General features: G+C 43.6%; 1 protein-coding gene across 9 annotated transcripts in view; it reads left to right on the top strand.

The window, feature by feature from the left end:
• The window catches only part of ATP2B2 (ATPase plasma membrane Ca2+ transporting 2), a 363,792-nt gene that overhangs the window by 251 nt on the left and 335,910 nt on the right, over window positions 1–27,631 (top strand). The window lies entirely within an intron of this gene.

Raw genomic sequence — 27,631 nt, 5'->3', positions numbered from 1 at the left:
GAGCTCCAGCCTACGCCGGTGCGCGTCCTGGGTCCCCCTTGCCCCGCGCAGTCAGGCAGGCGCCTTGTCAGCAGTGACCTTGAGCGGGCACCAGGCGGCGGATGACGCGGGCCGGGGTGGGCGCCTGCGGACCCGGCGCGGGCGCCTGCGGACCCGGCGCCTGTAAACGCTGGGAGGGGACGCTCAGCGCGCAAACTTTCTGGCTAGGAGCAGCCTTGAACTGGGGGGCATCCAGGGTGCTAGAACCCTCCTAATTTTCTCTTTCCCAGTCGGCTTGACTTCTCTGCCTGGTCTCTCCCCAGTATTGCGCCCCCTACCCCCCTTTATCCAGGCCCTGATTCATGCAGGTCAGGAACATGACTAGAGCTGTGGACTGTGACCCTGGGTTGGGGGCTTCTCTCTCCAAAGGTGTCTTCCCCGAGTCCCAAATGTGTGCTGGTGTACCCTCTACCCGGTGCTCTCCACATCTTCAGCTTGGTCTTTTCCTTAAGCCCTTCACCCTGCCCATAGCTCTTCTCTAATCACAATGCAGGTGGGGGAGGGTTGTTCTTGGGGGAGTCCCTCACCTAGTGGCACAAAGCTCTGAAGCCCCACACTCCCTTTGGCTCTCAGATCCGCAGCTTAAATTTTCAGCTCTGCTTTAAAGGCTCCTTCAGAAAGTGGGCTCAGGCTGGTATCCAGCCCCAGGCCCCATGATGGATTTGATATGTTCCTGGACATCTGGACTCACTCGGGGCTTGGTCACCCTGAAGCCTCCTGTAGTCTCAGGAGGAAGGGATTCCCTGGCCTTTGGGGGTGCCTTGGCCTCCTAGAACATCATTAGCCTTGGAAAAGGGAAATGAGGCTCAGAGAGAGTTCGCCAGAGTCAAGGTCACACAGCCAGCCCGAGAGGAGCAAGAACTGGGCTTTCTCATTATAATGGGTTGGGAGTGATGGAGAAGACTTCTGTTTGGTTCCTACACCTGGGGATATGGCTCTGAGGACACTCTGTCTCTTACTATCTCTGTGACCTCTGACGAGTCATTTCCCCTCTCTGATTCACTTTCTCCATGTGTAAAGTGAGGGTAGCTACCTCAGAGAGTTGAATTAATGTTCTGATAGCTGAGTTAATGTTCTCTAAGTTCTTACCATTCATGCCTAGTGCATGGTCTGCGTCCAAAAATTTTTGGCTACAACATGTGAATTTCCTTTCTGGGCCTGGAAGGGAAATAAATCTTTCCCATCCTTTTTCTTCTGCTTCTGGCTTCTAGATTTATGTGGGTTCACCCCTGTGGCTCAGTGGCTGCTGGGAGGCAGGCAATGCCTGTTGAAATCCTGCGCACCTGTGCTCTACTAGTATATGGAGGGGTGGAGGCAAGGGTTCCAGCAGACTCAAGAGCCTGCTGGCCCACTGGTCAGGCTAACTTAAGCTGTGGCTTCCTGCTGCTTCAATGGGGAAACCAATCTCTAATTTCTATTTGGGAAATGAAGACAAGGCTCTGCTGTGGCTCCAGGAAAAGACCCCCTCCCCATGCAGTTCCCTGGGAGGAGCATCATTGTCACCTCATCCATCTGACCCTCTCTTCTCCTACCTCTGTGAGATGTCATTTCTTCCCCCAGAGACACTATTGGCAGCAGAGGAGATGGTGTGGATTGGGGTTATGGGGGACTCATCCATTTATTCATTCATCAAACCTTGGTTTGTGCCTTCTCTGAGTTAAGAGGTGCTTAGAAATACAGAGATATTGGCCATATCTGGCAGCTATGACATATCTACCAAAGACACATTCATTCATGTGGTAAATTTTATTAAGTACTTAATATATGCTAAGCACTGTTTGACGTGCCAGGGACATGGGTAAATAAAATAGACCTCCTCCCAACTGTCTAGATGACCATATAATTTGTCATCCAAACTGAGACACTGTCAAGAATAAGAAAGGGCATTATTAATAACTAGAGGTCCGGTGCATGGATTGATGCACTGGTGGGATCCCTCAGCCTGGCCTGCTCCTTCTTGCAATCCAGGACGACCTCGGAGGGTGTTGGTCTGCCCGTTTCAGCCCAATGCCCACAGAGGGCGGGCAGTTCGACATTCTCCAAGGGCTGTAGTAGTGCTCAAAGCAGCTGCCCCACTCCTGCTCATCCTGGCCTCTTCCCCTGCCATTGCTGCTGCTCAGTAGTGCTGCTGCAGAGGTGGGAGAAGCTCCCACTGCCACAGCTGCACTTGCCTGCCATGAGCTTGGCTTCTGGCTGAGTGGTGCTCCACTGTAGGAGGGCATTGACCACCAGGGGGCAGCTCCTGCATTGAGCGCCTGCCCTCTGGTGGTCTATGCACATCACATCAACTAGTCAAGCAGTTGATTGATGATAACAGTTTCTTAGGCTTTTATTATATAGATATAATATATCTATTATACCAGGACCATTCAACCAAATTGGGATATATGGCTGGCTATCCTGTGACCTCATTGGTCCACACCAGTGTTCAGGGAGAACTGTTAATATTTTGAGCTTGTTTTTTCCCCCAGACTCTGTGCTAAGCACTTTATGGTTATCATCTGATTGAATCCTTATAGTGTTGCGAAGCTAGCTAGTTTACCATCTGTGTGCATCTGGCTACTAGTGGAGCCCCTTCTGCAACTTAATTCCTGGGCTGCACTGCCTCACCAGAGATAGTTGAGTCTCTGCCTCACCAGAGATAGGGCTCAAGGCTACTCTCTTTCTCTCTCAAAGAGGCACATAGACAACCTTTAAGCAGGAATTCAAATGCTGTCATAGATATGCCGTGGAGGGACAGATTCTGCCTGGACGTATCAGAGGCCACGTCCTGGATCTTGAGATATGAGTTAGGATTTTGACAGACTGTGCAGATTAAAGGGAGAGCATTCCAGGCCCAGGTTGCTAAGTCTTGGAGATGTGGGGTATGTGCACTGTTTGGGGATGCCAACTCAAAATAGATCTGGATCCACTTGTGACCAGACATGAGTTATGTCTGAAACAGTAGGAGACAGTGACTATTCAGTCCAGGAGTAGTGTGCTATGGCATTCGATGAGCTCGGCATTTCAGAAGGATGCTCTAAAGATGGGCTATTCTGTGGGCTGGGAGCAGAGAGAATTTGTTGTACTGGATTTCCCTTTGACAAGATTTTCTAGTGCCTGATCTATGCCCAAGATTGCCTGCAAGGTCAGGGAAATCATTTTGTTGTATAGAGTCACTGCAGAAGAATTTTACCAGCATCTGTAGCAGCAAAAAGGTTTCACCTGGCAAAGTGATTGCCAACAAGAGAAATATTAACCTACTTAAGGGAGAGGGTTTTTAGTAGCACCATTTGCAAATAAAGAATATGCTTATTATATGTTAAATCTTTTCTCCGTTAAATCACATTTAAAAAAGCTCTAACTTCCTTTCCTTTTCTCCTATGTCATCACTGTCACCATATAAATCTGGGAATAATAAAACTATATTTTTTAGTAATGTGTCATTTCTCAAATTTTCATTAATTCAAATTGGTCTCCTTTCCTCCCTCCCCAATGAAGTGGAATTATCAAATCTTTATAGTATCTAAAAATTTGAACCCATTAATAGAGAGCCAAAAAAGGGGTCTGGGGATTGGAAAATCAGACTAGAAAGGTCTGAGAAGTGGAAGAAAACCTAGAGGAAGATAGGAAGGAGGAAGGAGTGTGTGGCTTGTGCAGTCTGTCACACAGGGGCCTGCGTTGAGAAGGGCCACACACGTGATTTAATGCTCTCTGGTTGCCATATTGAAATGCTTAATAATTTTTCGCTGGGGGCAGGGGTGGGGGTGGGGCACATTTTTATTCTGTACTGGGTCTCACAAATTATGTAGCCAATCCTGGGAGGGAGAAAAAGATAGAGATGGGAAGTGGTAAAGGAGGAGGGACACCACACAATGGGGAAGAGGGAGCACATGGGAGGAGGCACTGGGTGGGGTTGGTCACAAGGCACAGGGAGCAGGGGAAAACATGGGTAGGAGCCTTTATTTTGGTTTCTTCAGAAAGGATTGGAGAAGGTGGGTTTACAGATTTAGCATCGCTTGGTTTGGGACAGAGGGGCTGTCCCTAGTTGTCTAGTACCTGGCACTGGGGTGATTAGGGCAGGAGACTAATGAATGGGCCAGCGTGCAAGAGACCCATAAAGGAAGAGGTGAGGTGGAGTATGGAAGTATGTTGTCTCTGCCCCTTCCCACCTGTCCTCTCTCCAGCAAGTCATAGAACTTTAAGGTTAAAGTACCCCTTCAGAAGTATCTGGGCCAACTCCTTGATTTCACAGAAAAGGGGAAAGATCAGCCCAGAGAGGGAAAGCAACTTCTCCAAGGTCACACAGCATTTTAAGGGAGCAGAGCTAGAATTTGTTCAAACCATTACTTGGTTAATAAGTACTTTTTCTAGAACAGAGTTATAACTAAGCCAGATCCAACAGACTGAACCAGTTAGGTACTGAATTCCTGTTTCATTTAATGTCATCACCAGTGAATCTGGAACATAGTAAATGATCAATACACAATTGTATAAGTTTCCTAGGGCTGTGTAACAAATTATCACAAATTTAGGAGCTTAACACAACAGAAATTTATTCTCTCACAGTTATGGAAGCTAGTAATCCTAAATCAAGGTGTCAGAAGGTCTACACTCTCACAAAAATCTGCAGGGAAGAATCCTTTTTTCCTCATCCTAACTTCTGATGGTTGCCAGCAATCTTTGCTGCCCCTTAGCTTGTAGCTACATTACTGCCTCTGTCTTCTTTGTATGTGTGTCTCTATTTCCAAATTTCTCTCTCCTTATAAGGACACCAGTCATATTGAAATAGGGCCCACCCTAATCAAGTCTGACTTCATCCTGATTACATCTGCAAAGACCCTATTTACAAATAAGGTCAATTTCACAGGTACTCCCATATGTCTTTTGGAGAGGACACAATTCAATGTACAACAACAGTGAATCAAAGAGTAAGTGAATGTTTATGATTTCAGATAAGAATGAGTTCCCTTCCCCCAAAGTTAATACCAGTTCTGAAGAATCAAGAGTCCTTTAGAAGGTGAAAACAAAAACAGTAACAATGGTTCAATCCACATGTAGATAGAAAATAACCCAAGTGTGTGCAACAGTATCTCCCGCATGCGCCAGCCTACTGGCTTATAATACTGGCACCATCGTTTTCTGATTGTGTCTGTGTGATCTTGGGTAGGTGGTGTCAGCTCTCTGTTTCCTCATATTTATCACAAGAGACTAACATTTTCTACCACATGGGAACTTTTGTGAGGAATGACAAAATTTAAGACAATTTCTTCGAACAGTGCCTGGCACACAGTAGGCACTTTCTAGATGTTAGCATTCATTGCTACCATCATCATCTCCTTACTTACAGAGCACTTTTTACATATCTTTGTATCTTCACAACAAGCCTATGATGTGGCTTAATAAATATCAATTCCAACTCCAGCCAGTTTGGCTCAGTGGATAGAGCATTGGCCCTCAGATTGAAGGGTCCCAGGTTCAATTCCGGTCAAGGGCATGTACCCTGTTTGCAGACTTGATCCTGGGCCCTGGCTAGAATGTGTAAGGGAGGTAACCAATTGATGTATCTCGCTCACATTGGTATTTCTCCCTTTGTGTGTCTCCTCCTCCCTTCTATTCTCTCTAAAAATCAATGGAAAAAATATTCTTAAGAGAGGATTAACATAAACAAACAAACAAACAAACAAATATCAGTTCCCAGCCCTCTGATGTGAAGACATTGCTATCAGATATTTTTGGTTTCATGGGGCAGAGAGGTTGGGGAGCAGTGACTTATCAGACTGTGGTAGGCATGGATGTGAGGGGAAGTAGCCAGTACCCCAAAATGGGAAATGGCTTCAGCATCTGTTGCCCAGTTGTCACTGCGCTTCCTGAAAGGTAGGACTGATTAGGTCTTTTGTAAATTTGTATCCTTAGGCCCTAGCATGTAGTAGGTGGTTGATAAATGTGTGATGGATGAATGGATTTCTTATAAAATACAAATAGTCACTCCCTCCACCCCAACAACAATAACAAGTCCCTAGGATGTGGCTACCTTGCCTAAGTAGTGATTTCTGTTCACCAAAACTTCAGGTGAGCCGTCAACATATGATCAACTTGAAAAAAAATCTGCTTTTGATGTTGTTTGAGGAAACAAACCATTGAGGTGAACCTCCAGTGGTCATGTTATAGAATTGAGTGAGTTCTGAAGGGCAGAGGTGTTTAACGGGTCCAACATGTAGGTGGGATATATTATAAGAGATACTGCGTGTAGTGGATGGGCATTGGAGAGAGATGCCACATTGAACAGAATTTCCCAAATGTTGCCATCAGGGGTAGATAAGAATATGAGGCTAGGAAAGTTCTCTCTCAGCAAATCAGTGCAAAGGACAGCCAGCTGAATTCCAAGAAAACAACATTTTTATTGTTCAGTAATATAATGATGTTTAAGAGTGTATAGGAACACATTCTGGACAGACCTCTTACTAGTTGTGTGACTTTGGGCAAGTGGCTTAGCTTTTCTGTGCCTCCATTTCCTCAGCAGTAAAAGAAGGAAAATAAAGTAGTGCATAGGATTGTTTTAAGGATTAAGATTTCTGAAGTGTTTAGCAAAGAGCAGGGATCATAAATATCATCTCCCTCCCTTACCCTCTTCTTCATCCTCCCATTTCTCCTTTTTAATATACTAATTTGGTTAGTCATTAGTGATTTAAAAATACTCCCAGTTTCTTATTCTTTAGGCACATAATCAATTGAACTTTCTTACCTCTTCTGACATTAGTTGTAGCCATGTGTCTTCCTTTGGCAGTGAACTTTGAGAAGTGATATGTGTCATTTCTGGGTGGAAGCTCTAATAACCAGCATGCTGTTTACCACTTTTCCCTTTTCCTCCCTTGGCAACTGAGGCAATGGATCCTCCTTCAGCCTGATTTCTGAGTGAGAGTGTTACAGAATAGAACCCTCAGCCAATCCATGATGGACATGTAACATCACTGAGCAGTAAGCCTTTGCTTTAAGCCACTGGCACTTTGGGCTTATTCATTATTGCAAAATATAACCTGGCCCATCTTGACTGATACAGGTAGGGAGTGAGTTGAAACAATTACAATTTATTTAGAGGTATCCATGAATCTTTTAATTCTTTCAAGTGTGATGCCAAAAAGTTTAGTGTTTGAAGGTGTTACGACCACAAAATGAGTAAGAACCACTGTCCTGTGAGTTTAAGACCAGTCTCCATAGCATGACATAAATGGACCTTTCTAATTTCACTCTGGCCTCATCTACTTTTGTCTCCACATGTTCTCTGAGCTCTTCCTGACAAATCCACAGCATTTTTGAAATGGGCCACATGTTTGCACCTTTCCAGGCCTTTACTCATGCCCCGTCTAGAATGGCTTCGGTGGAGTGGAACAAGTGCACGGGGGGAAAGGGGAGCACTGGGCTTGATCTGCGAGGCTGAGGAGGCACAATGAGGACTGAGAATGAGATTCTTGTTCAAGGTGAGTTTTCTAGGCATTAGAGCTTGGCCTGACAGAGGTGGGGTGTCATCAAGGGGGTTCCTGGTTAGCGGAACTAGTGCAGATTCTTCAATCCTGTTACACATGACTTTAGGTGAGATTGGCCAAAGAAGGTGGATCTTAGCTGCAGTTCTGTTTCTATTTTTACCTTTTAAAAATAAAAATAACTTTTACCCCCTGATTATAGACATGTTACATAATGATTATAGAAAATTCAAACAGTATTGGAAAGTACAAAGGAAAACTCAAATAAATGTCACAAAATACCCAACTTCCAAAAACATTTTATCCAATGTCCTTCCAGACATTTCTCTAAGATTGAGGGGTAAATAGAAAGATGGTGTGTGTTTTTTATCTTTCTCACTCAGTAGTAGAGTATGGACATCTTAAATATCAATAAATATACCTCTAATTCATCTTTTATAAGTTGCTCTGCCATAATTGTTTTAATGGATCCCTTCCTGATGGACACTTAGGTTGTGTTCATAATTTTGCTATTATAGACAACACTATAACAAACATTCTTATAGGTGGACCCCTGGGCGTGTGTCCAGGCATTTTCTGAGGATGAATTCCTAGAAGTGAAGTTGCTGAATCAGGCAAAACTGTTTGGAATGAAAGAAGAGAAGAAAGCTGTGGTATGACTAGGTAGAGATATCATTTCTGGCTTAAGGGCAACCTGAAAAGGGTCTGAAGGAAGAGGGAGATGAGTGGGAGATTGCAGCTGGGCTGTAAGGTCGGAGGAAGTGAAAGAAGGGGAGAGGATGTGGTGGGAGCTGGTTTAGAGGACCTCAGTTCTTAGTTTGAAATGATCCATTCCCCAGACAAAGGCAAAATGCATATGGCAGCTAGGATTTATGTGGATCCAGACGATTATAAGCACTTGGTGTGCTCAGTTCTATTCGAGCTTCATCAACACCTTGTGAGAAAGACCTCTGTTCTCATCTTGCAGAGGAGCAAAGGGAAGCCTGGAGAGGATGTGGTGAAAAGAGCAGATGTCCTCATTTTATAGTATGTAGACTTCTTCACAGTCCCCAACTTTCCTTTGCACACACTATAGGCTAGCCCATGCCTGCAGTCTTTGCAGATACCATTTCGTCTGAAAGACCAACACTTCCTCACTCTTGGGAAGGAAGACTGGTCATATGTGACTTCTTTGTGAAACTTTTCTTTATGACCCTCCACCCACCCCTCCCACTCCTGAAAGCAAGACAGAGTGGGTCAGGGCTCAGAAAGCAGGCCATCACCTGAGCATTAACTATTGTGTATTAACTGTTAAACTAGGGAGTCCACTTCTGGCCTCAGTGAATTGGATTCCCTGATTCAACTGAAAAACAAATAAGACCCTTTCTTATTGCATGTATTATAATCAAAACTTTGCAGGTGGGTAATTCAACAGCTCATCCGTGCCATTGAAACCCACAGTCTTTCTTTTCTTTTCTGCCATTAGCAGCCAGAAGAATTTCTTATATCCCAAGCATCCCCTGCAGATATCACAGTGCCCAGAGGGCAAAAGGCATCTCTATGTCTCTTTTATCAGGGGGGATGTCCCAACCAACCTCCCCTGTGTCTCATTGGCTGGAGTTGGGGCACATGGCCATCCATGCCTAACCCAATTACAGCTTAAAATGACCAAGACTGCCCAGACACTGGCCACCGCCACCATGGCTCAGTGAACCAGGAAGTGACTGTTCGATTCCCAGTCGGAGCACATGCCTGGGTTTGGGTTTGGGTGTGCAAGAGGCAGCAAATTAGTGATTCTTTCTCATCATTGATGTATCTCTTTCTCTCCCTCCCTCCATCCCTCCCTCCCTCCTTTTTTCCCTTCCCTTCCTCCCTCCCTCCTTCTCCCTTACTCTCTGAAATCAATAAAAATATATTTTTTAATATATTTTTAAAACAAAGAAAACCAAGACTCATCTCTGAGTCGGTTGGGATGTAGTCAGGACTCTTCCAGCCAAAAGAAGGAGAGAATGGCCACTGGAGAGGCCACTCTTGCACTTGTGTACTTGTTATAGCACCCAGAGCCCATCCAACTACTATGTGCTCACTCTCCTGGCTCCCCTGCTAGGTTGGGTGATATGAGAGAACAGGGGATTGGGGTTTATTTCTTCCCCTGTCCTTTGCAGGTAAGCAAATGGGTTTTCACATGTAGATATTGAAGAAACTATTGATTGAAAGAAATTAATCTGTAGGTGCTTTAAGAGACTCCATTAGACATTGAGATTTAAGGATTCTTTGGTTACCAGCAATGCCGATGCTCTGTTAATTTGATGGGTGTTTTTGGTATTTTGAGGCGTATATATGAGTGGCTTATATTGTCCTCATAGTTGTGGGGAAAATACTAGAACTTTAAAAAGATGTAGAATAGATGCCCAGAAAAGCTGAACAAGGTGTATTAGGAACTAGATACCATGAAGGGCAGAGGTAGGTGGTGGAGAAAAATATTTGTGTACTCCTCAGAGAGTGGACATGAGTGTGATGGATTTGAGGCAAAGGAGGCACTGTCTAGGCTTGAAGGGGACTCATTCCTGAGGGCCTATTCTGTTCTGGGCATCATAATTGTACTTGTTGTGTCTCACCCTTCTTGTGTCTTTATGTAAATAGGGAAGCTGAGGCTCAGAGGATAAGGTTGCTTGTCCAATACCACTGAGCCAAGAAGTGGTGGAATTTGGCTGAAAAAGCAGATCTGTTCTGTAAAGCTGGCTCCCTTCTGCCAAGGGGCCATGATGGCCATAAGGGAACCACCTAAGTCCAATGGGAAATGGAAAGGGGAGCCTGGAAACTGACAGGAGGGCCTAGAAAAGGCTTGGTACAGTGAAAACACAAGAGGAAAATCCCAGTGAAAGAAGTGTTTATACCAGAATTCAGGGTGGGCTTGAGGAGCCACTGTCTTTGGTATTGAACTTGACTTCAAATCCCTTATCTACCAATTAATAGCTCTGATCTTGGGCAGGACACTTCCCTTTTCTATACCTCAATTTCTTCCATTATAAAATGATGATGATAGTTAACTGTGTGCCTAGTAACTGGCATATAATAAGAATTTAATAAATGGAGTGATGATAATTATCAGTACTGTTGTTGCTGTTCTTTTAGAACTTGGTGAGTAACCAGATCTAGAGGTGACTGGCTCTCAGTTATGTCTTGGTCACCATATGTACTGGACCTTGGCTTCATCCCTCCCATCCTGACTCTCTAAGCCTCACCTGTAAACTGAGGGGGTTGGGCCCATTGACTTCCAGCATCCTCCCTGGTTCCAAACCCTGCACTTGTGTGAGGTGGAAGGGGGAGGCTGTGAAGACAAAAGGAATCAGAATAGCGTGAGGGGGGTGCCTTTATTCTGGGGAAGCAGAGCAAGGGAAGGGCAGAGAATGGAAGGAAGAACAGGAGAGCTAGAGGAGGCTGAGCAGCCAGAGAGGACCAGGCAGGTGTGCAAGCCCCAGGCTGGGCAATTTGGTGGCGGACACAGAAGTAAACGGCTCTAACTAAATGAGGCAGAAGCACATTGAGAACAGCTGCCTCTAAAACCTGTCCTGGCTGTGGGAGAACCAGAGGGAGAGGAATCAATCACAGCTCTTCCTGATGCTTAATTTCTGAGGTGTGGGGGGCAGGGCTTTGAAGCATGTGTGTTCAAAGACTGAAATTGAATTCTCCAAAATTTGCAGGAACACTGCAATTATGCCTGAGAACATGGCTATGAAATCCCCTTGAAATCTATTTTTGGGCACAAGGTTTTATAACCAGAGTCAGAAATTGATTGGAAGTGTGTGGGAGGCTGACCCTGGACAGTTTCCATGTTTGAGAGGAGGGGAAAGAATATTTTTAACTGCAAACACCATGTCTCATAGGGTGAGACTGGGTAGGAGGCACCCTCACCACTTTGGGTTTCTTACCCACTGCCATGTTAAGACAGGAACTGTCTTTGACAGAAGTTATTGAAGTCTCTTACTCAGAGTGGGTGGCTGGAGGCTTGAGATTGAGTGATGGAACTTGTCTGGGACTTTTGTGTTTAGGAATAGAGGTATCTGAAACTTAATTTTCTAGAGACTCTTGCACTTGTGTACTTGTTATAGGACCCAGGGTACTTTGTCTGGCCAGAAACTTTGCTCTTACACTATTATATCAATTAGCTACTGCTACGTAACAAAGTGACCAAAACTTGGTGTCTTAAAGCAGTAAGTTTGTATTATTGCTGAATAACCCACAGGACAGCTGGATGGTTTTTCTGGTCCTGGCTGGGTTTCCTCACATGTCTGTGCTTAGCTGTTGGTCAAGCAGGAAGCTCTGCTAATCTGGCCGGGCTCTCTCACATATTTGGGGGTTGGCTGGCTCTGATTGGCCTAGGATGATTCAGTTGGGATGGCTCATCTCCATTCCATGCTCACCTGAGCTTGTTCACATGGCAGTGGCAATGGCAGGGCTGTGTGAGCCAAGGACAGAAATACTCAAGGACTCTAGAGACCCAGGTGTAGACTTGGCACAGTGTCACTTTCAATGCATGCTGTTCACCAACACAAGTTAAGAAGTCACCTCAAATTCAAGGATGAGGAAATATGATACTTCTTAAGGCAAAGTCAACTGGAAAAGGCTTGGATCTAGGCAGGCCTTTATCTAGGACCATTGATGCCTTCAACCTGCACAACCGCCAGCTTCAGTGTTGGCCTCCAGAGCTGTCACTGCCACAGTGGGTGTCCATCCCTCCTAAAAGTCCCCCTGAAGCCTAGGATTCCCTTGTTGTGCAAAGAGTTTTTCACAAGAGTCTTATTTGTGGAACCAGGAAAATGTATGCCCCCAAACAATAGGAGATTTTCACTCATGAGACTGACAGAAATGAAGAAGTGTGGTTCTCTCAAGAATTGGTGAGAACATGGGGAATGTAGATACTATAATCACTGATGGTCAGCATTTCCATGCCATGGCCCATTCTGCAGCATCTGTTGGAATTGAGAATACATGTAAGGGTTTAACAGTGGAATACTACTCAACAATAAAAGGGAATGAACTGTTGATATAAGCAACCACCTGGATGAAACTCAAGGAGTGAAAAAGGCCAATTCCCACTGTCCCACTGCTTACATACTGCAAGATTCCATTTAGGTAACATTAGTGAAATGACATAATTACAGAGATGGAGAACAGGTGAGTGGCTGTCAGGGCTTAGAGATGGGGAGAGGAGCATGCAGCCATAAAGGGGGAGTAAGGAGGAGGCCTTGTGGTGATGGTTCAGTTGAATATTTTGCTGGTGATAATGTGGGCACAAAGGAACAAATATGATAAAATTGCCTGGAGTTACACATAGGCATACAAGTGGCTATACAACTGCTATAATCTGAATAAGCTCTGTGGATTGTACCAATGTCCTTTTCTAGGTTTTGATATTGTATTCTATTCATGCAAGATCTTGACTTTGGGAGAGGCTGCTGAAAGGGTGTGTAGGTCTTCATCATACATTTTCTTGAAACCTCCTGCAAATCTATAATTATTTCCAAATAAAAGGTTAAATCTAACTACACAGGTTTTCTGACCTGGCAAGCCCACGCTATTGTTAGTGTCCATCACAGAGACATGATTCTGTGCTCTGGGAGGCTTATGCAGATGGTCACTGAACACCGTTTAATATTGAAGCGTTGAAAACCACTAGAAATAACCCAAATGTATTCTTTCACCTAATAATCATTTATTAAGCTCCCACTATGTGTCAGGCACTATACCAGTCTCTGGGGATATAGCTGTGAACAAAATAGTCCAAGTCCCTGCCCATCTTGGTTTCATGTTTTGGTGATTGTCCTATAATATGTGATTAAATAAACCACTGAGTAGCTGCACTGAGGAATTTCATGGTTCTATCTCCAGAACATATTACTGTGAAGAACGAGAAAGAAGCAGAATCAGGCATTTGATATGTCATTTATTTAAAAAAGAACAAAGAACCTTAATAGATATTTACAGAACATTCCATCTAAAAATAGCAGAATACACATTCCTTCCAAGTGTACATGTTCCATGTACAGGATAGACCACATGTTAGGCCACAAAACAAGTCTCAATAAACTTAAGAAGACTGAAATCATATTAAGCATCTTTTCTAACCACAGTGGTATGAAACTAGAAATCAATTACAAGAAGCAAAGAGTTGGGGGGAGAACAAAACACACAGTCAAATAAAGAAAGGGCCGAAACCGGTTTGGCTTAATGGATAGATCATCAGCCTGAGGACTGAAAGGTCCCAGGTTCGATTCCAGTCAAGAGCATGTACATTGGTTGCGGGCACATGCCCGGTTGGGAGTGTGCAGGAGGCAGCTGGTCGGTGTTTCCCTCTTATCAATGTTTCCAGCTCTCTATTCCTCTCCCTTCCTCTCTGTAAAAAATCAATAAGATATATTTAAAAAATAAATAAAGGAAAGGCCAAGCTTTGGGGTGCACTTTGTTGGCTATTAAACTAGCCCATCTCACTAGAATTTTGAGCTGTTTTGTTCCTTCAGTAACCCCACATCAGAGCAGGCCTGTCACATAGGAGGAACTCAAATACCTGTTAAAGGAAAGAGATCATTGTACTCATTTTATAGGTTGGCCAATGATATATTGGCTTTATTCCCAAGAGAGCTGTGAAGTATTGATTAAATACCCATGAGCTTGAGGATACCTTATATTTTTCTTTCAACTTTGTCATCATGAGTGCATTTCCTGCAGCTCTAATAAGCTGTGGTTGTCAAATCTTAGGTCTTATTTGTCCACACTCTAGGTTGTGGAATGGTTTCACAGTCTTGTGGTTCATGATACGTGTGTCAGGCACACGTGCCTGCATTATCTCATTTAATCCTATTGATCCTGTTTGGGACAAAATTGATATTCATGCATTTTCCATGTATCTCATACCCTAATCCCTCATGTACATTTTTATGTACACAGAGATAGATGGCTGGAAGCAGAAGGGTCAGTAGGGGACCCTGAAATTCCCTGGAACCTGCCTGAGTACCTTAGAGGGCTGGAATGCATTCTCTTTTCTCTTGCCCCCCACTCAGCTTGTTAGAGAACCCACCATGTCCTGTGGTCCATGGGGAAGGCTCCTCTCTCTCAGATGAGGGGCTTCTGCCACCCACTGTGTCACTCCCTCTCTGTAACCTCCATGTGTGGTTTAGAACTGAACACAGAACAGACATCTGTGAACTGTTTGCTTGGTTGTTATGAGTTGAGAATGTTTAAAAGCAAGTGCTGAATTTTCAATCACAAGTAACACTTGTACAGCACTTGGCTTTTACTGTAAGAGAAAAGAGCGTGTTCATCTCCTTCAAATCCCACTAGAGTTTATGTGGTAAGATAACTTACCAGCAAGGAAACAAACACTCAAAACAATTCACTCATTCATTCATTCACTAAATATGTCTTGAGGGCCTCATTTGAGCCAGGGACTGGTCCTGGACGTGTGGCTTTGACCCAGCACCATCCTCAGAATGAAGAAGCAGGCATGCAGGCTACTCAGTGTCACTGGAAACCTGCATCATGGGGGTTCACAGCAAACAAGTGCCGCCATGCCTTGCTGTCCCCATCAGACCACAAACCCATCTTTCCAAGTGTCAAGCAAGCTGTTGAAATATGAAGATGCTCTTGGGGTTACCGAGGGAATCATTTCAAACCCAGGGATCCCCCGGAATGTGGGCATCAAGGAACTGTGATCATGATCTCAACCTGTCCCCTCACCCATTTCCCTGCTGGGTCCTTGCAAGTCATTTATCACTGTGCTGCAGAAAAAAGCTTGGGAGGCCAGACGACTTGTCTGCAGCCCGTGAGTCTCGGCGCCCACAAAGCAGAAATTAATGAATGATGGTTGGGGAGAGAGTCAGGGAATAGGACAGCAGCTATTTTAGGCTCCCGCTGCCAAAGCAGATCCTAATGCCTGCATCTGTGTGTTAACTCTGTCCGCCCTTCTAGCAGAAATCGAAATCACATTGGCTTCATTTTGTTTGCTTGCCAACTCCAAGCTCCTCAAGTTTGTATGTCTTGTAAAAATATGCAGATTTTGAATAAATAAAAAAGAAAATAGAGCTACTGTGAAGATGGATTCTCATTCTCTCTCTGAATTACTATGAGTCATCAAAACGTTCTCAGAGCCAGTCAGTAAAATAGACCAAGGTCAGAATGACCTGAGTTCCCATCTTCACTTTTTCCCTTTAACTATCCCTGGACCTCTCTGGGCTTTAGTTTTCTCAACTGTAAAGTGGGGACCAGAAGGTAGCATTGTTAGAGGATTAAGAGAGATGCTGTATGGGAAAGTTCCTGGCACCTCTAATCCCTTCATTGATGTTTACCCCTTAACTATAAGGAAAGCCATCACCTCCTTTCTTCCTAGGAAGAATGTGGTGTCCGGTATTAAGGTTTGAGTGTGAGCTGCTGTGTGATCCTAGGGTGTTTGCCATTGATGGGTTCTTGAGACATGGGAGAAGGAAAGTCTCCATCCTTCTGCCTCAGAGTCCATGTCTGGGACAGATAAATGGAAATACAATATTAATTGATTATGAGAATTTTGCTGAGCTTCTCCTAAGTGCAGTCCCAATCCGCCAAATTCCAGCAGCGAGCTAACCTTGATGATGCCTATGGGGACTTCCTTGTGACTTCTGGTGCTGGTCTTTGGTGCTGGGCCCACACATCATGGGTTCAAAATGGTTGTTCTCTAAAAAGCAGCAATTCCTTTTCATGTATAAATCTGAGCACTGCCTTCCTGGGAGTTGGCCATGTCAGGCTCCAGGTGGAGGTCTGCTGTGGAAGACCAGGAGAAATAAATGTGAGCTCTCAGGGTGAAGCCCTTGGAGGGGATGGGTCCAGAGAGCCACAGCTGGAGCACTCAGACCCTCTTTTGGCCAGATGGGGCTACTGGTCTTGTCCTCCCAAAGCTGCTGGGACATGTGGGGGCCAGGAAAACAGCAAAGGGAATGTAACATAACATCATAGCCAATTGGAACCAACCTCACGGCAGTCATGGCCTGGAATGCTTTCCTTCACGGCACCATCTGTTGTGATTATTTAGGAAGGTCACTCTCTGAACAGTCCTGTGAAGGAGAGATGTCTCTATCTCCACTTTACAGATGAGACTCCGAGGCTTTAAGAAACGAAGGAAACCTGGAAATCACATAGCCAGCAACTAGAATACAGCCTGTGCTATTTCCATTCTTATGTTAAAAGGAGATTCCTATTTTGACTTGAAAGTATCTAGTTATGAAGAACTGGACTCTGAGTAGGCCTTCAGAAAGTGCCTTCAACATGGGTAAACAATTCAGTAAAGACTTCGCAGGTACCTGTTGAGCACCAACTATGTCAGTACTGTACTAGGTATTTGGGATTCACCAGTGAGCACAGAGCTACACAATAGGTGATTATGGACTGAGTTTAAGAAACTTGATTCAAAGGCTTTTCTAAAATGGATTTGGGCATCTTTTAATTCATAACCAAGTGGGAATTGTCAAGCCATGATCTTTCCTATAATTAAGTGAATGATTTTTCTCCGGGAGTTAATTTTGCTGCTTCTCACTGTTGTATGCAGATGGGTCCTGGGTCCTATCAAAGCCACCTTTCTGTCTCTGGGGATCATTAGGAGAAAAGCTTTATGCATCTACACTTCACACAATTTAATCATTAAAAGGTAGGGAGTTTAAATTCATTTAACAGCTTGAGTGAGTGACTAGAGCAAGTGACTTAAATTTCAGGAGCCTGTTTCTTTATCTGTAAAATGGAAACAGTAGAACCCTTTGTAAGAAGAGACTGAGATATGGAAATATATATCTTCTAGAAGCCTGGTGCATGGATTCATGCACCAGTGAGGTCCTGGCCTGTGGAGATTGGGCCGAAACCAGCTCTCAGACATCCCCCAAGGGGTCCCAGATTTCGAGAAGGCACAGGCCAGGCCTAGGGACCCCATCGGTGCATGATCGGGGCCAGGGAGAGATGGTGGGAGGAATCCAGCATCTGTCCAACCTATCTGGCCCAGTCCTGATCAGCCAAACCTTAGCAGCAAACTAACCTACCCATTGGAGCACATGCCACCTGGTGGTCAGAGCGCATCATAGTGACTGGTCAAACAGTCAGACACTTAGCGTATTAGGCTTTTATTACATATGATGTCTTTTTATCTCCATCCATCCATCCACCCATCCATTCATTACTTAGTCTATATTGGCACGTGTGAGTGTTCTGAGTCAGCTGTTATGAGCGTGACAGTCCAAGATTCTACAGTAATGAAAGCTCCCCTATTGAGCCTCCTATTGATCTTAAAGGGGCCTTGTTTCAGAATCTGAATATATATTCTTCTGTGTCAGTCACAGATGGTGACCAAAATCATGGTTGGGACTTAGCTCCCTCCCAGTCCCTTTTCTGCTTTGCCTTTTCAAAATGAAGACTTGCTTTCTTTTGGCATTAACATTATCGTTGCTGTTTGTCCCAGAGCCTTTGTGTCTGCTCTGCAGTGTGAGGACAGAATCCTCTGTATTTGGGGGATGGCAGGAGCGAATTGGTGTGTGTTGCCCCTCCTCACTTCAGTTTTGATCTCTGAGGCAGGCCTTCTGCTATCTCTAAGATGTTGTTTCTTCTCTCCTTTGTGCATTTACTCTGCCCATGCAATAACCACTGCTGGGTGGAGGATGTGCAGCAAACATCTTAACAGCATGGCAGAGTGTAACAAATAAGGAAGGGCACTAATAGCCACCAGGCTTCCTCCATGGCAAAGTACATCATCTAAAGTGGTTTCCCAGCAACCACATGAGGGCCAGTGCTGGTTCACAGCAGGGTTCTCTGGTCCTAGGAATTGATGGACGGTGGGGGAGCTTTCTATAAAGCCAAGAGAAAAGGAGGCCCTTTTGTCCTCAGATTACTACCTTCCCACTCTTTCTGTGTTAAAATGGCCTTTTCTCTATGATGCTGATACAAGAAGGCAGTCTTTTTATTTATTTATTTACTCATTTATTTTTTGTTTGGCAACACTAGATTGATTTGCCTAATGTTATTTTGTTTATTTGGTTGTTTGGTTGTTTGGTTGGTTGGTTTTGTTTTGCTTTCAATTTTACTGACCCAGCACATCCCTAAATATGGGAAACACTTAATCTTATTTTAGGAGGGGTTTTATCTTAGTTAATAGTCCTAACAATTTTGTGAAATAGATAAGAATGTTCCCATTGCATGAATGAGGAAATTGAGGTGCAGAGAGTTCATAAAAGCAAAGACAAATTTCAAACCTAGTCTGTCTCATGTCAAAGCCTTCACTTGTCCCCCTCCCTAGCCCAGGGCTACTTCAAGTGGCTCAGGATAGTCAAGGTGATGGACTTCGCAGAATATATTGAGATCTGTAGCAGATAACTCAAGGGCTACATAGTGCTGACAGATGGGTAGGTGGTCTTGAACCTTCAAATCTGGTATTCACACACAGCTCAAAGTGGGTCAAATATCTGTCCTCCCCAGCACCAAGTAATTGCAGCATTAACATTGGTCCACATCAGTATAGTAAGGGGAAAATATTTTATGATCCTTTGCTTTTCCATTGTTTTATTTTTTTTATCCTCACCTGATTATATATTTATTGTTATTTTAGAGAGGGGAGAGGGAAAGAGAAAGAGGGGGAGAGGGAGAGAGAAACATCCATTGGTTATCTCTTCTATTATGCATCGACTAGGGATCGAACCCACAACCTAGACATGTGCCCTGACCGGGAATCCAGCCCACAACCTTTTGGTGTACAGGATGATGTTGCCACCAACCAAGCCACCCGGCGAGGACTTTGCTTTGCCTTTTTAAACTGAGGACTACACTAATGCCTCTCAGGGCTATGTCCCTTTCTCTCTTCGCTGCAGTTCTGTCCTCAAATCAGCCAGGGTTTCCATCTTGCCCATCTGATGCCACAGGAAATTAATGGCCTGGCATTCTGGTGAGTAAGCACTTGGCGGGTTTTATAAAGTGACTTGACTGGTTTGGCTTCTGCTGGCCATAAGTGGTTTAGTGAAGGATAAATCATGACGAAATGGGAATCTGTTTGCCTTAACTTTGTCCCCTTCTGAGAATGAATTTTCTTTCTCTGGTGGCTGTCTTAGAAAACTCAGGTCATTTGGCACAAACCAACAGGGACAATCTATAACTAAAATGGACTCTGACTCATTTCTGAATAAAATTTTCTTCTGATCTTGGACAATAGGTAATTGAGGCAAAAGATGTATAGAAGAGTGTTGATAAATAAGACATACCTGTTATTCTAGGTTTGTGCCCTCAAGAATCAATGTGCTGTTGATGGCAGGTTCCATAGTGGCAGGTGCTACACCTTAGAATTGGGATGTCCTTCCCACAGTGGGCCACTGGGGCCCTCTCTGTGGCTGGAGGTCCTCAGGGAATGGCTGACATTCTCATTGTTTTGGGTCTGAGAAGCAACTTCACATATCTCATCTTCTGGGTGTTTCTGATAATCCCACAAGGTGGGCCATTGTGAACTGGCCTCTCTCAGTATTAGAGAAACTGAGGCTGGGAAAAGTAAATAGCAAAAACACTTAATACTTTCCTCACAAGGGTTGTGGGAGAATTTATTGAGCATATGATATAAATAATGATAAATATATATATATATATATATATATATATATATATATTATATATATATATATATATATATATATATATATATATATATATATATATATCAGAATCAGTAATTGCCACATAGGAAATGTTTAATAAAATTTGGCTATTGACTATTATTATTATTTCTAAGGCCACACAACTAATAACTGGCAGATGTTTTGAGTCCCAATGACTCTTTTGATTTCCACTGTTTTATCATCTTGTTATTTGTTCCACTAAAACGAAAATGTCTGATTAGAACAAATTTCCTCGAGAGCTGTTCCCAGAAGTTTCTGAACTATAGAAAACAGTGTTGGCCTGAAATGCCATTGGAATGCATCTTATATTTGATTTGTATATTCAGCAAAAGCATTAAGATTGCTCTTTTGCAGGATGATACAAGTAGATAGTACTTTAGCACTTGGTATATACTACACATCATGCCAAGCATTTAACATGGATTATCTTGCTTAATCCTCACAGCAATACTTTGTGCAGCTTATTTGTATTGTTCCCATTTATATATGAGGAAACTGGTATGCAGAGGGATTAATTGTTAACTAGAGGAGGTGGCCAGTAAAAGACAGAACTAAGTCCAAAACTCATGCTCTTTATTTCCTAAGGCATATGTGTATAGGAACGTCTTCCATGTAGAAGCAATTTCTCTATACCACCTCCTTGGGTCATGCATAACGTGTTAGCCATGGCCCTATGTTCTCAGCACCAAATATGCTTTCAGAAGGTTCCTGTCCTCACTTGTACCTCTCTAACATCCCAGACTCCTCTTTGGGCCTCAATCTCCCCATCTGTATAATGAGCATGTTAGGTGGTTTTAGTACTGCACCCCACCCCCACCCAGTGTTCCAGAATTAGAAGCTTCCATGAATGGAGTCCAACTGCTTTTATTCTTTTTCTTTTTCTTTTTTTTTTAATATATTTTATTGATATTTTACACAGAGGAAGGGAGAGAGATAGAGAGCTAGAAACGTCAATGAGAGAGAAACATCAACCAGCTGCCTCCTGCACACCCCCTACTAGGGATGTGCCTGCAGCCAATGTACATGCCCCTGACCGGAATCGAACCTGGGACCTTTCAGTCCGCAGACCGACGCTCTACTGCTGAGCCAAACCAGTTTCAGCCCAACTGCTTTTATTCTGAGTTTTATCTTTTTAGGGCATAGAAACTACTATTTAGAAAATGTTCTCAGTTTACTTATCTGCAAATAGGATTGCTGTGAAGATTTATTAAGAATGCAATAAGGCCGGGACCGGTTTGGCTCAGTGGATAGAGCGTCGGCCTGCGGACTGAAAGGTCCCGGGTTCGATTCCGGTCAAGGGCATGTACTTTGGTTGCGGGCACATCCCCAGTGGGGGGTGTGCAAGAGGCAGCTGGTCGATGTTTCTCTCTCATCGACGTTTCTAACTCTCTGTCCCTCTCAATTCCTCTCTGTGTAAAATCAATAAAATATATTTAAAAAAAAAAAAAGAATGCAATAAGCACCTAAAATGGTACCTGGAACATAGTGAGTGCTTAATAACTACTCACTTTAAGGAAACAAAAGTACTGCTGTTCTATGGAGACACTTGTCACATCCTCATGGGAGTCCCAAGACATAGTCCCTTTCTTCACAAGCCTAACATCCGTTTGAGGAAACCACATAGAGTTGACTGATCTCTTGGTGCCTTTCTTTGTCAAATAAATCATGCTGGGCTGCCTTTTTTCAGAGGCATTTAACCACTCTCTGCTTAAACAAATTAAAGGACTCATTCTGCATGGCCAAAATGGGGCAACCATAAGAAAGCAAAAAGGAGTGGGAAGAAGACAAGAGACACAGGAAGGTGGAAAAGATGGAATAAGCATTTCACAAGTTAGCCATCAGAGGAGAATGAGTGGCTCATTAAAACAAAGTCACCCATGCACCAGATGGATCCATCTGATTGAATGTTGTCCTTTTGTGTCTTTAGCTAAAAAGTCCACATGTCATATAAAAAGAGACTTCGTTTTATAAATGGGAAGCCTTTGAGTTGGGACTTAAAAGACAAATCAGTGAAGAGTGGAACTAGAATTCTGGTTGCCCAAGATTTGTCCATCACAAAGGTCACACGTGTATGCATTCATGTGTGTATTTGTGTGTGTACACACCCACCACTAGAGCATAGACACCTTTGTGCACATTAGGAAAAAGTGCTCCCTCTGGACGGAAGCAACCGTAAGACACCTCGGTTGGCAAACAGACAGTGTGCTGGGTGTAAACCCTACTTGTCTTCTGAGCCAGTGCATGTGGCCCTGCACAGAGGTGAGTGCAGCCACACACATAACTACACATACTCCCAGGCAGGAGAGGAGATTGTTGGCTGAGGTCTGGTAATCTCACAGTGAAGTGGAGACACCTCAGCTAGCGTCTCCACTGAACATGTGGCTTGCTTTCCAAGAGTCACTTCTACAAAACCCACAGCTTTGCTTTGCGTTCTCAGCCGCTACTTGAAGATAATCAGTTTTGTTCTCTGCCTCTTCCCAACCCGTTTGGTCCCAGCAAGCACACTATGGTCTGACTCCAAAGTATGGATTTTATTCTTCATTAGGTACCTTCTTTCTCTGGAAAACAAGTTTTGAGTCCTGCCATTTACAATGTGCCTCATTTGATCCTTGCAGTAACCTTGAGGATTAGACAGCTGAGAATTAATACACCCATTTACAGAAGAGGAAATAAGCTCTAAGAGAGGAACCAACCTCAGAGAAACAAAATGTCATGGGTGATCTGGATTTATAGAGTGTGTCATGCGGTCTTGAGTGAGTCCATAGCTCAAGTTAGCTTCTGGTAAATTCTCGTGACACTGTAAACCTTCACAGTCTTTCAGGCCTACCTTCCCTTTCCCTTCTCCTCGGACCTGAATCCCCATCCTGACCAGCTGTCTTCCATGATGAACTCACAACAACAGAAACTGAACAGTTATCTTGATTTTGTCATTGGCCCAAGTCAAATTGCCATCCAGTTGCTATTGGAACTTGTTGCCAAACAGTCAATTAGTGTTTGTTGTTAGTGTGATCCCTGCTGTGGTTACTGCTGTGGTCATCATTGCTACAAAGCTGCTTCTAAAAGCTGGACCAGTACCCAGACATGTCGAACACTTCACTTTAGAAATTGCCTTCAGAGCCTAGATCCCATTGCCACAAATATCCTAAGATAATAAATCTTCTCTAATTTCCACTTAGACAGATAGCATATCAGTGCCAGGCCTAGAGTGAGTACTAAATAGATCATTGATGAATGAGGCAATTAATTGATGAATCCTTTGAGGGTGGTATTTAATAGAGTCTTTCAGTTGCCAGAGGCCAAATCACAACACAAATTAATTTAAGCAAAAAAAGGAAGAAAAAAAAAAGAAAAAGAAATAAAAAGGACATATTGGCTCACCCAACTGCAAAGTACAGGGATAAGGGCATCAGGCACAGCTGAATCCAGAAGCTCAAATCATATTACAAAGACTTGGTTTTCCTCTCCTCTTAGCTCTGCTTCCAGTGTTGGCATTATTCTCAGGGGTTCTTTCTTCATGGTAAATCAGATGGCCACAAGTAGTTCTGGCCTGATCTGGTTCTTATTGCTAGCTCACAAACTTAGACAAAGGATAACATTTTCCCTTCTCTGTCCACAAAGCAAATCTCATAGATGAACTGAGATGGCCCAGCTTAGGCCATGTGCCTTCCTCTTTAAACCAATCGTTGATGGGCTGCCAGGGTTGGCCAGGGGAGGCACAGTGATTGACAGCTTCACCAAGTCCTATAGCATGGGGAAGAGATCATTCTTCTAATGACGATTGGGACTCTACAGACAGTAGGTGCTCACTCAAGGACAGATGAATATTCCGGAAAGGGTAAAATGTCATAGGATTATAAATTAGGTGATAAGACTTTAGGTCAAAATGAGAAATAAAGTAAGGAAACATTTTCTTGGATGATTCACCACTGACCTTGAAAGGGGTGTTGGCAAAGATGTTCTCAGTGGTGGCAGCTAAAAAGAACAAGTCATGCTTCTCTCAGAGACTTCTTTGATGGGCAGAGAATCTTAAGACTGGAGTTCGTATTAGCCAATCACTACTCCTCCCCACACCCCTATTCTATAGGAAGAAATGGGCAGAGCCATGAAGTCAGCAAAGCTTGTCTTTAGTGAATATTCACACCCACTCCCCTCTTCCCAGACCATGAGGAAGTTTTCCACTATGGTAATTTAGTAGCAATATCTTCCCTCACATTTCCCTTGCGTCTCTTTCTCTGGTTCATCCTAGGCATTAGAAGGCATGGTGAAGAGCACAGACCCTGCAGCCATCTGAACCTGGGTTCAAACTCCAGGACTACCCCTTAATGGTTCGACCTCTCTGAGCCTCAGTTTTCTCCTGTGTAAAATGGATCTAATAACAGTACTTATCTGGCAGGGGCCATGTGAAGGTCAATGAGATCATGGAGGTGAAGTGCATATAGCAAAGACTCAATGGTCATATGTATGATCATTATTAGTAACCACATTCATTTTGTGCCCCCATCTTTTAGCGTATCAGATTCCATAGAAAGAACTAATTTGTGTACAATGCTTACTGGTCTACAGTCTAAGGCAGTGGTCAGCAAACTCATTAGTCAACAGAGCCAAATATCAACAGTATAAGGATTGAAATTTCTTTTGATAGCCAAATTTTTTAAATTTAAACTTCTTCTAATGCCACCTCTTCAAAATACACTCGCTGTGGTATTTTGTGGAAGAGCCACACTCAAGGGGTCAAAGAGCCGCAAGTGGCTCACGAGCAGCAGTTTACCAACCACAGGTCTAAGGACTCTGTGCGCACAAAGGATAGGCCAGTCTCACATTCCAATTCTCATTCCAGTTGCAAAACTGATTCTTGCCAGGTGTGCTGTGGTTGCCTTATCAGAAGTCATTGGAATCATGAACTGGCCCTTGAGATTTCCCATCCTCAGTCCTTCTTTAACCAGGCCCCAGGCTTGATATGGAGGATTCTGAAATTTCTTGTGTTTCTCTTGGATTTATTTCTCCTAGTGGGGAAGTCCTCATACTCATAGTCCACAGATTATGAGTCCATAGACCTTTCCTGGGTCTGTCCTTTTTATGGACCTTCGTGCAACTTCTCTTTCCTAGAAAGCTTTCAGGTTTAGAACATTAAATTAATTAATTTTATTTTATTTTAAATATAGGCTGTGCTTATTAAGCATTCACCTTAGTGCTTTGTAAATACTTCTACTGACTTATTTAATCACCGCTATAGGGTAGGTGCTATTGTTATCTTCTTTATACAGATGAAGAAATTTAGATATAAAGGAGTTAAGTAGCTTACAAGGTCACATAGCCAATTAATGGGGAGTTTGGATTTGAATCCAAGTCTCTTTTCTCCAAGGTCATGTTCTTGGCCAGTAATCTGATTCTGTACCTCTCTGATTCATGCTTCCTGTCTTAGGTTTTAATCTGAGGGTCCTCCCTACCTTCCAAGGTAACACATGCATTTAAATGGGACTTAGTGCTCCAAATGTGCTGTCACATGCAAAGCAAAGAAGATTTCAGACCTGGTGATAGAGGCAGATGGGAAGTCCTTAATGGCAGACCTTAGTAAGGCGTGGATGGAAGCCCCGATAATCATAAGATTCCTTTCCAGCAGTCTCTGATTATTATGGGAATTAGTGTGATTCCTTGAAAGAAGGGAATCTGGATGTGGAGTCCTAGTGAACTCCTAATCATTCCTTGATGCCCAGGTCCAATGCTTCCTCCTCAGGGAAGCTTTCCCTAACTGCCTCAAGAATTGTGATCCCCCTAGGCTGCCATTCATCCTTTTATCTAGCAAGTACTTTCTAAGCACCTACTGTGTGCCTGGAGATCATAAATTTTCCATACCAAACTGCAAACTCTCCAGTCAAGGACTAGATTAGCAGAATAGTTACTTTTGCAGGTTTTGGAGCTAGACTGTGTGTTTGAATCCTCATTCCTTCGTTTACTGTAGTATGACTTTAGGTAAATGCCTTAACCTTGGTCAGTCTCAGTTTTCCCCTCTGTTAAATGGCCTAAAAATAGTACTTGCCTCTCAGATTCTCCAAGTATAGTTGTAAAAATTGCTTGAGTTTATATATGTTTGAATATGGTAAGTACCTAATAATTCTCGCTATTTAGCAGGTGCTTTATAATTGTTAGCAGTTGTTATTGAGGCTGTTTTTCATATTGTATCCTGAGGATCAAGCACAGTACTTACAGCCAGTAGGTGCCCCATGAATGTTTGTGTGAACAGGAGAAGGAGGGAGAGAAGAAAGAAAGGGGGCAGGGAGAGAGGGAGAGAAGAAAAAAGGAAGGGAGAGAGAGAATTGGATACTTCACCCTTCTGCACGTGAATCCTCTCACTGTGAAATAGGGAGACATGCACCTGCCTCCCAGCTTGTTGGGTGGATTAGTGGAGTGCATAGAATGTGACAGCACTTTGGAAATGGGAGGTGCCTTGCATCGAATGGAGAGATTGTGATCATGTTGGCTGCAGGAATAAATAACCTGGGGCTAGGTCTCTGGGACCCCAGCGTGGGTATGTAGTCACTCAGGAAGGCCTGGGAAACCTGTAGGAATCTGCCACCTGGGATATCCTGTAGTAGGTCAGGCTCCAATGTTCTGAGACCACCATCTGCTCTTCAGGAAACTTGAACCTTCCAAGAAAGAGAATATATAAAAACCAGTTTTTTTCATCAATGAGAAAGGGTTAGTATACTCACCATAGCTCTTGTATTTGGAGAATATGACCTAAAAAGGGCTGTCACACTGGTCATAACTCTGATTGGCAGGTTGAAGATGGATCACAGTTCTCACTTTTTGATTGTGAACACTAAAGCATCAAGCGTTGAGTAATCTGTTTACGTTCACACTGCTACAAAGGCCAGAGCAAAGTCTGACCCCAAGCCCTTAAAAGAATGAGAGTAACTTTAGGTTCCATAAAAAGGGAAATTTCATAGGGACAGATACCTATGCTGGTCTGTGACACCCCTCCCTCACTCTCTGTTTACGCAGATATTCATAGGACACCTACTGGGTGCAGATACTCTGCTTGGTTCTCAGGATACAAATATGAAAAACAGTCTCAATAACAACTGGTAACATTTGTAAAGCACCTGCTGTCTGACAAGAGTTATTAGGTACCTACCATATTCAGACATAAAAACTCAAGTAATCTTAACAGCCACACTCAGAGAGGCAGGCACTATTTTTAGGCTCATTTAACATAACGAGGGGAAACAGAGTCTGGCCCTACTCACCTGGGCCTCCAGACTCATCTGAGACTGCAGACTCCTGCAGAAGGAGGAAATGGAGGCCAGTCCATGCAGTGTTCCATTTTACAGATGCCTAAGTGGAGTCACCAAGAGGGACGGTAATCTCTCCCAGGGCCACAGAGAAAGTTGGTGGCTGGCAATGGGAATCTCTGGTGCCAGGGGGTTTCAAGGTTTTCTTTTAAAGATTTCAGGATCTAACAAAATAATGTAAGCAACATCATTGATTTAT

This window comes from Pipistrellus kuhlii, unplaced genomic scaffold, assembly GCF_014108245.1.
Source record: "Pipistrellus kuhlii isolate mPipKuh1 unplaced genomic scaffold, mPipKuh1.p scaffold_m20_p_11, whole genome shotgun sequence".
Lineage (NCBI taxonomy): Eukaryota > Metazoa > Chordata > Mammalia > Chiroptera > Vespertilionidae > Pipistrellus > Pipistrellus kuhlii.
This window is presented reverse-complemented; position numbering and strand designations above follow the sequence as displayed.